The sequence below is a fragment of the Copidosoma floridanum genome, unplaced genomic scaffold, assembly GCF_036245765.1.
Source record: "Copidosoma floridanum isolate Cflo_tuat_1 unplaced genomic scaffold, Cflo_Japanese_pri ptg000032l, whole genome shotgun sequence".
Taxonomy (NCBI): domain Eukaryota; kingdom Metazoa; phylum Arthropoda; class Insecta; order Hymenoptera; family Encyrtidae; genus Copidosoma; species Copidosoma floridanum.
The window spans coordinates 5,069,527-5,081,615 of NW_028321909.1; positions in this window are offsets into that span (position 1 = coordinate 5,069,527).

Here is a 12,089-nt window from a genome sequence, read left to right on the forward strand (position 1 = left end):
TTTTACTTGCGTATTAGCGTTTGTAATACTGTTAGTGCATATTTGTTGAATTTCGTCGTCTTGATACATTATTTGTATTTTATCCGATATATAAATATATAAATATATACAAAGAATAAACGAATCAATCGAAGCTCGCGACACCTCAAGTGTACGTCGTTTTCGAGCTCAAAAAGTAAAAAATTTTTCAACGATACATGAGTTGTAAATATAAACATTATTTTGACATGAAAATAACATGTTTCAACGGTTTTTCTATTACTCCTACAAACACACTAATACAACATATATTTAAGCTTTTAACTAGAAAATGAGGCACTCACTGAAGTTGCGTTGGAATCGAAATATATTCATTTCTTAATTTTTTGGATGAAAAAAAAAATAAAAAAATAAAAAGAAATGAGCAAGAAAATATAAATACATAATTATATACATACGAGAGATATTTGAAAGAAAAAAAAAAATCTTCAAAATGCCACTGTAAATCGTGCGTGCGGCTAGCGAGTAAGATTATCCCCCACTTTCTAAGAAACGTTAAAAGTGTAATTGAAGACATATCATGAATAAAAAAAAAAAAGTAATAATAATAACGATGAAACAAAGATTAGTTGAATTTGCCGAGCAGCGTAGAAGTTTAAATATAAATATTATACATATTATTGCGAAAAAGTTAATCTGTGCTGCGATATTGTGCGCAACTTCGGGACGATCAACTTGATTTGCAATCCATACATATTATCTTTAAATAAATTTAAATTTATGTTTACGACATAAAAACTATGAACAATTAAATTTTCATTTAGATGAGGTGAATTTCCGTGGTTTAAAAAAAATGTAACTTTGTTGAAGTTACGATCGTCCCGAAGTTTTATGTCAATTGGCAAGAGGATTATTACGAAAGATCGATAGGTGAAAATTGAGCATCGAAAAGCTCATCCATTATTGTACATATCATGTGCCATAACTCATTTTCCATACTTCGTGTCCAACTTTGTTCCAAGTACCTAATCAACTATAAATAATATAATATGATAAAATAAATCTCGATGTTATTGATAAATTAGGAGTTTTTCATTCACTGTTTCTTACACTCCCTACTTCGGGTTTATATCTTATTTATATTTATTTATTTATTTTATTATTTACTAATATCCGATCATAAATATTAATGATTTACTAACAACTTACACTTTCGACTTACTATTTTAATTTTTCAAACTTTATTTCATATTGACATTACATGAATAAATTAAAAGCTATACGTTATTTCGAAGATTATAGAGTATCATACTTAAATTCACAAAATTGGAACCGTAAAATTTAAAATTCGACACTTGCTTTCAATTCAAACTACTGCTGTTTTGTGCCTTTGGACACCCACTTTGGAATCGATCATCACCTAGCACCCATGGTGTGAAATGCACTATTTTTATTAAACTCAAACAAATTAATATTCCTATACTATTTTCATATGATGATTGAATTATTGTTGAATTTTCTCATGCGTTTATTGTGAATTACCGTAAAAGTAATTGATTGGATTATTAGATTCAATGAGGGAACTCCAAAAAAACTGTAAACTCTAGAATTCATTCATCAGCTGAAGGGCCTTTGTTTTCAAAAAAAGCTATTGTCTGAATCCTACAGAAAAAATATTGAAGAAATTTGTCCACATTCAAAGTTCGAAGTTAAATAATACAGTAATTCTTTCTATAACAAAAAATAATTGGGTTATTGGTCGAATCAAGTTTTTCAGTCTCGAACCGATTTATCTGAATAAATCACCACGATTTTTATTTGACCCCCCCTCGTGTCTGGGCACGAACACAAGTTTATTTCAGGTAACCATCGACCCACTCGAAGTCTAGACGAAAATCACTGCAAGAGTAATTCGAAATTCAAATATCCCGGCGTGCCATTATTTTTAACTTTACGAAAATATACCTGCACCGAGACTTACGACTCATAAGTTATACACAGCAGGTACAGGCGCGTCGTATACGTCTTTGGCTTGCATTTTCAATTGAGCCGACAATGAGACCTTAGCACCTGGGGCTTTTATAGCCATCCGCAAAACACCTGTACTTATTCATGCACGTTGAACAGCCGTTTCTTTATTTTTAATGGAGTTTGAAAAAAATTCGTTTCCATTATTCATCCGCGTATCGACGAATTTGGGATCAAAACTCTTTCATGGAGTCTTGTACCTTGGCGTAAGAAATACATACGTACGTATTCCCATGGTAATAGAAAAACTTTGTATTTATGTTCTACATTTCGTATACTTGAAATAAGTGGAAAGGTAACAGGTGACGGTAAGCCATTTCTACGAACTTTAATATTTAATTTTTTAAATATCCATAACTTGCACAATTGCGCATATCCTAGCACCCAACCAACGTCTGTTTTTTTTTTTTTTTTTTTTTCAAGTAGGACAAAATTAGAAAACTCGACGCTACTATAGGCTACCATTAAATCATCTTTGTTCAACCATCACAATCAAGTACAGTAAAATTTCACTAGTTAATTGGAGCTACAGTGAGAGAAAAAAAAAATTACTGTGCTAGAATGGTAATCTGGTGTCATTCTGACGTCTAGGGGCTTTTTACTTTTGCCAACCTAATTCATGCCATTCTGGACAGTAGTTTCTATTTTATTAACAGAAAATATCACTGTACTAACAACAAAAACTACTATTCTAAACATTAAAAATCATTGTTCAAATGTGAAGAGTCTCTAGACGACCGGACACTACCAAATTACCATGCCAAAACAGTAATTTTCACTATTTTTTTCTAAATGTTCAAGTAAACAAATCGTCGGCCCAGAGAAACGAAAGAATCGAGAGGCGGAGGCAGATTAGGCTAAGAACCTTGTTTGCGAGATTACTGCGTATATGGTTCGTTACACTCGCCGCTCGATAGTTCAAGTCGTGTACATATTAGCACACAATTACGTAGCCCAACATATTATACTATAAGCTTAACTTGAACATGCAATTGTTACTTATTTAATGTGCAGTGTAGAAAGCCTTTTGCCCGTGGAGTTGTTAGATTCGCTGTTGATGACGAAAAGTTATTGCAGATTAATCATGAAAGGTCATTTTTTTTTTACTTGCAAACAGTAGCCGTCTGGTTTTTTGTATTTTCGGATTGCGGCAAAAAGGGATCTTCTACCTTGTGAAAATAGTATTGGGAAAAATGTCACGATGGCCAGATTTGACGTCAATGACAAAGTCGTATTGCTATATACGCTGAATTTTAAACTTGATTCTTTGTCTCGAATTTATGTTGGGATGGATTGTATGGGTACTTGGAAAGTTTACCCTAGAACGGATTAGTGACTAAAATACCATTGGTAAGTACTGCTCTGATTATGTTTTTTTTTTTTTTTTTTTTTTTTTTTTTTCTTTTTATCAACAAAAAATTGTGCTTATCCTGTAATTTATGTAGATGTCAATGTACACATCTAAAATTATAAAATCTACCTATTTTCATTTCAATTGACCAATTCTGTGGTCATGCGAATATTTACCACATCGATGAGATTGCAGAGGAGGAATAATCAAAGCCCAAGCTGTACATAGTCAATATTTTTCATCTCTTATAATATAATCGATTTGTGTGACGTAGTTGATACAACGGTATGTTGACATAACGCAGAGAAAGCGATGCTATCGCTGATTAATTATATTACGTCAAAGTACAGGCATTTGATATTTTTGGCCCAAGAAATTGGCCAATTCATGAAAATTTATTCCTTGTATTGCATTGTTTTTTTTACAGACTATATAGGAGCTTATTACTTATTACATCAACTATCCTAATGAATTGAGGATACAAGAACAAAATGTTTATGAGTTAAAAAAGTTTTTTGTGTAAAATTTAATAATTATCGAACGGCAACAGAAATTTTTCACTTATTATTAACTCATTGTTTTCGTCAAGCTAAATTTTAAAAATAGACTATCCATATTAAGTTAAGGCTCAACGATATATCATTTAAATTATCACTTACTAATATTTTTGTACATGACAAATGTCAGGATGAAGCCAATAAATTTTTGAAACTCACTCTTGAAACCGATCAAACGCTTCTTCCTCTGTCCTTACATTTGCCTATTAATTAAAATTAAAAAATTTGCCTATTTAATTTCGTCACACCCAGTTATAATATTGATGAAAATCATTCTTTAGGAAATTTTGAACCGCTACATGTCCGGTTCCAAATATATCAAGAATTAACCTTTGTTTGGTTAGTACATGTCCGAAAGCAATATCTACTTGCACATTACTGTTGGTCTATTAAAGAAATCTCACAACTACTTCAAATCTGAGGCACCCGAAACAAGCACTATTTTTCTCAATGGAGATGAAAAAAAAAGAGTCTTTTGTGTCTTCAATAGCTCCATGCCATGGCTCTTCATTTCCATTGTAGTGTTCTCTTAAATCATCTCTTATGGTCATCGGCCATAAAACAACCGTCAATCCACCGACATCACATCACGCTCTAATCAGTCTTATCAAGCTCAGCGAAAAATGAAACAGAAAAAACTCCACCCCACTGCTCTCACATGCCATTATCAAAAGCATCCACACATCACATTCTCACCGAGCCTTGCTATACAAAAAAAAAAAAAAAAAAAAAAAAAAAAAAAACTCAAGATAGCAATTTGCGCGCTATCGTCGTACCCGTATATACCTCATTAAGCCAACATTCTCGCGTAGGTACACCAGAGAAGCATGTGGCGAGCGGCGCGTATCGGCGTACAAGACGCCGCGGGCTACCATACGAGCTTTTGTGAACCGGCAAATCGTGTTTACCCAACTCGGGTAGCTGCTGCTGTGTACTTGAGAGCGCCCTGGTGCTTATGAACCTATACCTACCAGTGGGTGCCGCTCATTCAGTGCCAATAGCCCGAGGACACTTGTCCTCGGTCCACAGCCAATTCAATCCATACGCTGCTCGCCTCCTTCGCTTTTATCGCTAACATACACACGTGTACACCGTACGTGCACGCCAAAGGGTACTCCCCCTCCCCCCTCCCCTCGTCTTTTTGATTGGTTTGATTTTCGAGCTAACCCGGCGTTTAATCGAGCCTTTTCAGCCCCCCCCCACCCCTCTCTTTTTCCCCCTGTCTCTCCCATGCACTCGATCTTTGGATCTTTATATTTGGATAAACGATGCTTTTGAGGTGCCTTGTCTTGCTTCCTGCGGATCTCATGCACGCTGTTTTTGTTGTTTATTGTGAAATGAAGGTCCGTGATATTTTTACATCCAACGAAAAGCCAAAGCTCATTCTTCGATTGTTTTAATTTTTACGTAATGGTTATTGCTGTGTCGATGTAAGGATCCATTACAATTTGTGATTCGTCATTGTAAGGAAACCTCAAATAGCTCGATTACATAAAAACATGTACTTGTCTTTAATTTTTCAATCACCTACAGTTAAGGCTTAGGATTTGTTAAGTTTGATGCATGAAGAATTTTTCAGCTCAAGCTTGAGGAAAGTAGATATTGTAAGACTGTTCTGACCCTTGTGGTTAATAACATAATAGAAAATTTATTTTACAGAATAAGATTTCGTTGCTTGAACCTGCAAAAAAAAAAAAAAAGTTTAGAATCACAAAAAACACATTGTCCTAGAAAAAGTGAAAATTTTCTCAACAGAGGACTACGTTTCACACAAGTGTTTGATAAGTAGCGCTTTAAATAAGTAAAAACACCGAATACTCCAATAGAATAAACATACCATACACTTGATTGTTGGAATAATGAAATATTCGTTTGTTATTCATGAAATTAATGAACCACAGCTTGTACAACGTGACATGGCAAAACACGTCAATAAACCTGAGAACGTTCACAAGTCAAACACGAATATTTTTTATTATATTATTTTCCACGCAGCAGAAAAAAAAAATGGCACTTGCAAAAGTCGCGTAAAAGTTATAAACATATACGTATGTGCAGGCTACACCAGGAATAGAAATGCAAACTTACACATATTTAGAGTAACTCGGGTAGCTCTATGTCGATGCGCTAGCTTGGAAATAAAAAGCGTAAGGAGGAAAGAAAAGATGCCAGCGCCGTTGGGGACCAGAAGAGGACGATGCGACGCTCTGAATTAAACATTGGACGGAGCACAATTGTCGTCCTGCATCTCTCGGGTCCTGTGTATATGCATGCACGAGTTGACCCGCCGTACCGGGGAATAGTAAAAGAAACATGCTATGCCAGACTGCAGTCAACCCACTACAAACTTCAACATTGTTCTGAAACTCCTTTTTACGCAGGAGTGCCTTATATTTTCACCAGAGCAAAAAGGGTCAACAGTGTATGTGTGAGTACGTGTGAATCGGACCATCTCGAAATGTTTGTATCGATATCAAAAAAATTAAATTCATGACTACGTGATTATGTAGTCCCAAAAACGGTTGTTTTCGTGACAAAAGTGCCATTGCCACTGGGGCTATATTTTCGGCCCCAATAAGGGACGGAAGGGTATCTCCGGCCAGTCATGGCGGTTACAATCAATTCTAGAGACAGGATAAATTGCAACAAATGTTTGGACGTCAAAGATCATGTTAATACTTTTTCCACCAATAGTTAAAGCTGTTAGGTGCTTTTTTTATGTTAAAAACAGCAAACAGATATAAACTAACTGCACTGTTTTTTTTTTTTTTTTTTTTTTTTTTTTACGATGACTACTATCGCTTAGTTTGCCTATACACCAAAGCCTCTTCACTCAAACGAACAAATTCTAAAATCGCCCAACCTCTGCTAAAAGTGAAAATTGATTATACCGTAATTTAGGAGTGACAATGTTATCCATCAATAAAAATACCCACAAAAGCGGATCAAGTCAACAACAAAGGGCTGACTGACAACCACGCATCCGTTCCATTGCACCCACTTATCATCTTAGCCATACCGTCGTTCTGTTTTCTCTGACGATACGTGCTCAATCAAAAAATTAGAGAGACATCAAAATGGCCAACCACTTGGATCCTTCGCTCTCGAGGTGGTCCATGTGAGATCATCACCGCACCAACGAATTGAAAAACTGTATCCAACAATGTAAAAATGTGTCTTACTGAAACAAGGCTGTATATGTACTCATGTACAATAAAACCTAAAAATAAATACACCACTTTGCTAGGTAATTATCAAAAAAAAGTATACACATAGAGAGAACCTTCTTTTGCATCCAATTATAAGACGTAGTTGCATGAGTTGATTTGATAGTCGCATTGTTTAAGCATGGATCGTACAAGTACATACAGTTAAAGGGTGAATAATCTGATGACTAATTTTATATTTATTTTTATTTATCTGTTTTTCTGTCTTCTGCGTAATTGCAAATAAAACGAGTACTACGGAACACCTCGTAAAACACCAAATGACAAAGTTCGTCAACAAGTTCATTAATCCGGCAATCCAGAACCACTTTGGGACCACCATTTGTACGACGATTCCCCAACTCAGCGCGAGCATCAACCGGAAGAATAAAAAAGAAAATACCACACAATTCCTCAGACCCTACGTTGAAACCAGCAGAGACTCGTCTTAATAGAAAAATTATGAACTTTTTTTTCATCGTCGCCGGAGGGCACTTCCACCGGAGGGGTGCGTCGGCTCGTTTTGCCGACTAATTATAAAAGATCGCCCCTCCCCCCCCCCCTTCTCTCTCTCCGCTCCGCAAAACAAAATGAACTACCTTTCTTCCCAGCACCTCGTTTTACTTCGCTTCCAAGAACTTTTTCTTTTTTACTTCTTCCCGGGTGATATTGCCGAATGAAAGCACAAAGAGAGACAGTAAAGAAGAGTTTTTATTTCCGCGCAACGAGTGACTTGATTAAAAACAAAAAACGAGGGTCACACCTTCAATTTTATCGTGTTGTTTCGTACTCCTGAATAATGCTGCTGATGTTATTTCACTTTTAATCTGTTGGACAAATTTTTGGATTGAAAAATAATTTCGTGCTATTAGCAAGATAATGTATGTACGTATTTTAAGTTTATATACGTGGATTGTTACATTTTCAAAGTGGCATACTTGATTATAATTTAATCGTAATCCCTTGAAATAAAATGCAATATTTATGTGTAAATCATACCGTATTCTGTGATTTGAAAATTTGAATTATTTTGAAATCTCGAAATTTTTCGTTTTCATAGATTACTATCCTATATGCTGACTAGTGACTGAGTTTATGAAAATGAAAGTGTTGTGTACATTTAAAACACAATTATAGCTGCATGTATACGTGTAAGTACGTTCAAATACCACCTTGACTCATTGTAGAGAACAGTCTTCAGTAATTTCATTATAGGTAAAGTGTCTGGTCAGTCACATTTAATGATTTGGCTGCACAACTATTGAATGATCGATTCATTACAAGGTTCGTCTGGATTTTCTTAGACAAAAGCCTTACAATACTTAGCACTTGGAAGATCACATGAAACAACAATTTATTTAAACTCTATACAAATCAGTAAATATAATATAGAATTTTCTTTTTTTTTTCCTACAGGAAGTTAACTAGACCCACTTGTAAGAAGCAGTGAGCAACAAACAACAGAAGACTGTCTCCGTCCATCTCCGTGACTCATAATTTATGCACCACCAGTGGCTTTCCCTCCATCTAATGCAATAGTTCCGTGCACAAGCTTACTTTTTTCCTTTCCCTGTTTCTTTCATTTTCCCGTTTAGTGCGCAGCTAAGAGGCGGGAAAAAAAAGGCCGACCATATTGCCATCGATTCGTGGGACATTGATTATTGTCATTTCGCCGAGAGCGTGAGCACGGAACTACTAGTTCGTCGATGCACTCGCACGCAAAATATACTATTTGTTCTTTCCATCGCGCAAATTGCACGTTCTTCACGAGCTTTGAATTGCACATCAGCTGAAATGCATATTTTTTCTATGACAACTTTTTTTTGTCACTGCCCATTCATTTCCTCGAATAACAATGCCGAAAATACGCGCATGTAAAGAGATTATTGATTTAATGAATCATGTAACTGTATACGTGAGAGCTAGTTTAACGAGTACTTGAAAAATTACATTGACTTGGAAATTCAAATAAAAAATTCATTCTTTTTTAAATGCCATTTCGGTTGTACTGCGATTAAATATTGATGCATATTTAATATCACGTAGTTCTTTTTTTTTTTGTTTTACAAAAATAATTGTGTATTAAATGTCACTTTTGCACTATTTCGCAATTTATCTATTTCACATAGGATCATGTTAACATAAAGCACAAACATTTTTATAAATGATGATCGCTAAAAATCTATAGCTCGGTGATAACGATTCATCGTAATTAAACCAACATCTCTTGCTCAAAAAAATTGAAGGGTTGTAGGTACAACTTTCAAATTTTAAGGATTGTCAATCATGTTTTATTGCGTGCACATAATTGTTCGTGCTCTATGGTTACGACATGTGGATTTTTTCACAATTAGCCCCGATAAAACTGGACAATTCATGTTTCTTCACTATTACACAAACAACAGTACAAACAGAGAGTCATTGTATCTATGTAGGGCAACCACACTCCGCAAACCTATTGCAGACATTAACTATATTAGCAGAAAAAAGTTATGATCTTAAAATAACATTGGATCGTGAATTTTAAATGATAATAATTCCAAGGCTACTGGCTGACATGGTGTACGTGAATATTCTCCAATCGATGAAACCTCCAGCGATGTATCCAATGCATCCGAGAACCCACGGTACTTTTCCAATAACAATATCAACATATACTTGCAGAAACGAAATCGTCTATTATAAAAACATGTACTGTGTATATCGATTACACTAAACAATAGAGCAAGCACTATATGATTGACCTTCGACCGGACAGCACAAACATTTTCACAAAAGCTGGACTAGTATTAAGGTTTAAAGTAACATCACAACGAAATACTCCTATCCCATCCGATTTTACCACTGTTACCATATTGAAAAACAGATTTTTTTTACCATTTTAACTCCACAGAAATCTTGAACTAAGCTTTTTGGTTTACCCACTCTAAGTACATTCCAACTTCTATTTAGTGAAAGATCGTGACAAAATTGTATTAATACAACGTGTCTGGACCACCAACAGCAATAAATAGTCAGAGCAACGTCAACATTGGCCCGCGACGGAGTCCCGCACGTACAGCAAAGTGTGTACCTGAGTATGAAAAAAAAAAAAAGGCCTGGAAAGCTTGTCCCCACTAATCAAGGCACCCCACCGCAGGTTAATCCGCAGCTTAGCGCGCTCAAGCTCGACTTAAATATTCCTTGTAAACTTCCGTCGGGCCAACATCGGGGATTACCAAATGGGCTACTGGTCGGCTTTTCCGGCCGATGTGTACTCGTATATATATACGCGTGCGTACAGCGAGCGAGACTTGTACGAGATAAGGGCTGGGAGGAGCAGCAGCTCCCGAGTGCTAATATTCTTTAGGTCTTACGTGGCGGGCGGATTACGCCCAAGACTTTGCGAATAAAGAGTGTATACCTATACCGCCGTGCTTCGAGGAAAGTATCTTTAAAAACGATCATGAAGATTTTCGGTGATTCAAGATCTGTGAGTGCTGGAGCTGTCGTGATCTTATGCAATGAAACGTCAATTAAAGTGAAGGGGGGGGAGAAAAAGAGGTAAGTTCGGGTGCATTATCTATGCTGGATAACACGTGAGAATTGAATAGGACTCGCAGGGATTGGTGCTGTGAAGCGAGATAGCGCCGGTGGAAATCGCCTTGGTAATTAGGAGCAGAGAGGGTTTATTCCCAAACGGGGGATGTGTACGATGGAGAGGAAGCGCGCGTTCGTGTGGATGCGGCAGGGACAAAAGCTCAACGACAAACACCTTCGATGCTACCTTATGCGCGCGTGTGGACGTTTGAGGAATTTAACACGAAAGGGAAGTTAATATCTTAAAACAGACAATGTTCGTTATGACTTTACAAGATGGGTGTGAGGAAACACTACATGATCACCTACCATCGATGGATACGGTTGTCTGAGAATTTAGAGCAAATAGCGAAGGAATCCGAGTTACAAGTGTGTGTAATTTTGCAGTCGGGCAGTCATTTTTTTGTTGCTGTTTTACCTCTCACCTTCGTTATTCGGATAAAAATTTTATTTGACCGTACGTACAACTATTATGCATATTATGCGAAAAACACTGAATGTTAGAATAAGTGAAATGAAGAGATATTAGTGTGTAATTAATTTATAAAAAAAACATCCGTACTTGATAAAATTACAACATTTACGTTTAGCTTCGAGGATTATTTGTTCTATGAATGAATATATCATTCATCACTATGACACTTTTGTTACAGTAATCAAAATTTATATGTACGAAAAGGATCAACTTTTCCAGTGTTTATAATAATAGTTTTTTTTTTTTTTAATTTTTAATCAAGCAAAACAAAAAGTGTTTGATGCAATTACGATTTGTTTTTCTTCTTTATAATCTATTATTTGCTCGGGTACACATAATACAATAGGTGAATCTTGACTCGTGATACTACAAGTTACATCCCTTTTGTCGTTGTGATTCCGTAGCACTGAAGCAGCTATCGAGTCACTCGAGTTTTGCGGCAGTCCCAAAAGACGTCATTATAATACGTCAGACAAGCCATTCTCCTTCTTTCTGGTCCATCATAGAATACACCCCCTGACATGCTGCCATGGAGATGTAGAACAAACAATCGTTTAATGCTACAAATGATAGAAGAAAAAAAAAAACATCGAATTAACAACAGCAAAACAATTGTACGTGAGTTTGACGTGTATCGTCATAAGTTGTATTCAGTGATCCGACGGTATTATCGACTATTTAATTCAATCGAGGGATGATTAGAGCCGCACTTACAGCGAAAAACAAAGTTTCCACCGACGGCTGTCCCATCCGAAGCTCGAACCGCAAAAGACGAAACGGAGAAAACGGATGATGATGATCCTCACGCATGGAAGGCGGTAAAATTTACTGTTTGCCTTTGCCCGTGTCCCCTTGCATAATTTAACACTGGCTCAAACTGTCTATTCGCCGTGTATACTTCGATAATGGCAATT